This window comes from Ciconia boyciana, chromosome 4 (genome assembly GCF_034638445.1).
Source record: "Ciconia boyciana chromosome 4, ASM3463844v1, whole genome shotgun sequence".
NCBI lineage: Eukaryota > Metazoa > Chordata > Aves > Ciconiiformes > Ciconiidae > Ciconia > Ciconia boyciana.
This window is the reverse complement of record NC_132937.1, coordinates 11,371,719-11,375,409: the sequence shown is the minus strand read 5'-3', so window position 1 is coordinate 11,375,409 and position 3,691 is coordinate 11,371,719.

The window sequence follows — 3,691 nt, the reverse complement described above, 5'->3', positions numbered from 1 at the left end:
GCTAGTTTTATTCCACAACTTTGTTGGTACGGATTTCAATACTTCTGGTATTTTTAGCTCATTATTTAGGCTTCCAGTGACTACAGTCTTTCCCATGATTATTAAATCTATTCCTTCGGGCAACAAGTGTAATTCTACATCTAAAGCCTGCAAGAGATCTCTCCCTAACAGGCACACTGGGGAGTCCTCTGCCAATACAAATTGCCCCCATATACTCTTGTTTCCTATGGTTACTAATAGGGGTTTGCTCAAATTCTGCTTTCTCTGTCTTGTAACTCCATGTATTAAAATTCTATCTGTGGTCCGAGACCCTCTCAGGGTAAAATTCAAAAGGGATAATGTGGCTCCTGTTTCTACCAAGAATTCAACTTCACGACCGTCAACTTTACCAACAGTCCCTGCTGATCCAATTGGGTTACCCACACATTAAAAAATTCCCAGTCCTTCTGCTTCCCCCTCAAGATCTGCAGGGTTTCTTCCCTCCAGTCATTGTGATTGTGAGTCTTCCCGGGCCAGTTCTTCCCGATGATAATTTCCTTCTTTTGCCCTCTTCTGCGGCCGGAGTGGGCATTCCCACTGGATATGCCCTAGATTCCCACAATAATAACACTCCCTTCCAGCATTCCTTCCCGATCCCCTTTTTTTTCTCCCAAATCTTATCTCAGACCTAGTATCCAGTCTCCTTCCCCCGCTCCTCGACCCCTGTCTCTCACTTGCAAATGCCTTGCTAAAGCCAAGGCCAATAAATTTGCCTCCTGCTCTTTTACAATGGAAGCAGAACAATTGGCAGCGCAGAGGCAAACCCATCTGGGCTGCCACATTGTGGCAAAACATTGCTGCCCAGGTAGAGAACGTGGTTGTACAAGTACGTCACGTAGGTGCTCACGTTCCCAAGGGTCGGGCCCCTAAAGAACATCAAAACAACCAGCAGGTGGATCAGGCTGCTAAGATTGAAGTGGCTCAGGTGGATCTGGACTGGCAACAGAAGGGTGAATTATGTATAGCTTGGTGGGCCCATGACCCCTCAGGCCATCAAGGAAGAGATGCAACATAGAGATGGGCTCGTGATCGAGGGGTGGACTTGACCATGGACACTATTGCACAGGTTACCCATGTGTCCTGGTTTTGGCTGGGACAGAGTTGATTTCCTTCCTAGTGGCTGGTGTAGTACTGTGTTTTGGGTTTTAGTATGAGAATAATATTGACAACACGCTGATGTTTTGGCTGTTGCTGAGCGGTATTTACACTGGTCAAGGACTTTTTTCAGCTCCCCATGCTCTGCCAGGTGCCCAAGAAGCTGGGAGAGGACACAGCCAGGATAGTTGATCCAAACTGACCAAAGGGCTATTCCATACCATATGACGTCATGCTCAGTATATAAAGCTGGGGAAGAAGAAGGAAGGGGGGGACATTCGGAGTGATGGCGTTTGTCTTCCCAAGCAACCATTATGTGTGAGGGAGCCCTGCTTTCCTGGAGGTGGCTGAACACCTGCCTGCCCACGGGAAGTAGTGAATGAATTCCTTGCTTCGCTTTGCTCGCGTGCGCGGCTTTTGCTTTCCCTATTAAACTGTCTTTATCTCAACCCACGAGTGTTCTCACTTTTACTCTTCCGATTCTCTTCCCCATCCCACCAGGGAGGGTGGGGGGGGGGAGTGAGTGAGCGGCTGCATGGTGCTTAGTTGCCATCTGGGGCTAAACCACGACATGTGGTTTAGTGAATCATGTGGGATGATGATGTGTATCAATCATGTGTATCCCTAAATGTGAATCATGCGCTGCAAGGAAACAAGCCAAGTGGTTAAAGCCTCTGTGGTATGGAGGACGATGGCTGAAATAGAAATATGGGGAGGCCTGATTATATCACACTCCCACAAACCCGCCGAGGCAAGCGCTATGTGCTTCTAATGGTGGAAGCAACCACTGGATGGCTGGAAACATATCCCGTGCCCCATGTCACCAGCCAGAACACTCTCCTGGGCCTTGAAAAGCAAGTCCTATGGCAACATGGCACCCCAGAAAGAATTGAGTCAGACAACGGGACTCATTTCCGAAACAACCTCATAGACACCTGGGCCAAAGAGCATGGCATTGAGTGGGTATATCACCTCCCCTATCATGCACCAGCCTCCAGGAAAATTGAGCGATACAATGGACTGTTAAAGACTACACTGAGAGCAATGGGTGGTGGGACATTTAAACATTGGGATACACATTTAGCAAAGGCCACCTGGTTAGTCAACACTAGGGGATCTGTCAATCGAGCTCGCCCTGCCCAATCAAAACTTTTACCTACTGTAGAAGGGGATAAGGTCCCTGTAGTACACATAAAAAAACATGCTGGGGAAGACAGTCTGGGTTACTCCTGCCTCGGGCAAAGACAAACCCATTCGTGGGATTGCTTTTGCTCAAGGACCTTGAAGCACTTGGTGGGTAATGCGAAAGGATGTGGAAGTCTACTTCCTGTAGACCTCCTGTAGACCATCCTGTAGACCTGAAGCTGTGTACCTCAAGGGGATTTGATTTTGGGTGAGAATAGCCAATGAACTAAATGGTATGATGTTAATTGCTATATAATACTGTATGTCATCACTTTTATGGTTGCTATATGCCATATCAACAGTATTACAGTAAGAATCACCCAGATTAATGAAGAATGAGCTTTGATGAAACCGAGCAAATTGCAGCAGTGATGGAACCAGAACCGGCTTCAGCATGCAACAATCCAACACCACACACCATCCCTCCTGCGCTGAAGGACTGTTATGACAGATGGAGCCCAAAGGCATGGACTAAATGAACTCAACGGACATTTTAGAGGGATGGCCCATAGACTAAGGGAATGATATCTCTGTGTATATATCAAAAGTCAGGGAAAAGTGGTGGTGATTAATTGGAATGTATTGGAAAGGGTAGAACCTGGGCATGACGTAGATGGTATAGAATAAGGGGTGGATACTGTCCTGGTTTCGCTGGGATAGAGTTAATTTTCTTCCTAGTGGCTGGTATAGTGCTGTGGTTTGGATTTTAGTATGAGGATAATGTTGATAACATGCTGATGTTTTGGCTGTTGCTAAGCGTTGTTTACACTGGTCCAGGACTTTTCAGCTTCCCATGCTCTGCCAGGTGCACAAGAAGCTGGGAGGGGCACAGCCAGGACAGCTGACCCAAACTGGCCAAAGGGCTATTCCATACCATATGATGTCATGCTCGTGTCCTGGTTTCAGCTGAGATAGAGTTAATTTTCTTTATAGTGGCTGGTATGGGGCTATGTTTTGGATTTGTGCTGAAAACAGTGTTGATAATACAGAGATGTTTTAGTTGTTGCTGCACTAGTCAAGGACTTTTCAGCTTCCCATGCTGTGCCAGGGCAGAAGAAGCTGGGAGGGGACACAGCCAGGATAGTTGATCCAAACTGACCAAAGGGCTATTCCATACCACATGACATCATGCTCAGTATATAAAGCTGGGGAAGAAGAAGGAAGGGGGGGACATTTGGAGTGATGGCATTTGTCTTCCCAAGTAACCTCTACACGTGATGGAGCCCTGCTTTCCTGGAGATGGCTGAACACCTGCCTGCCCATGGGAAGTGGTGAAGGAATTCCTTGCTTTGCTTTGTTTGCGTGCGCGGCTTTTGCTTTCCCTATTAAACTGTCTTTATCTCAACCCACGAGTTTTCTCACTTTTACTCTT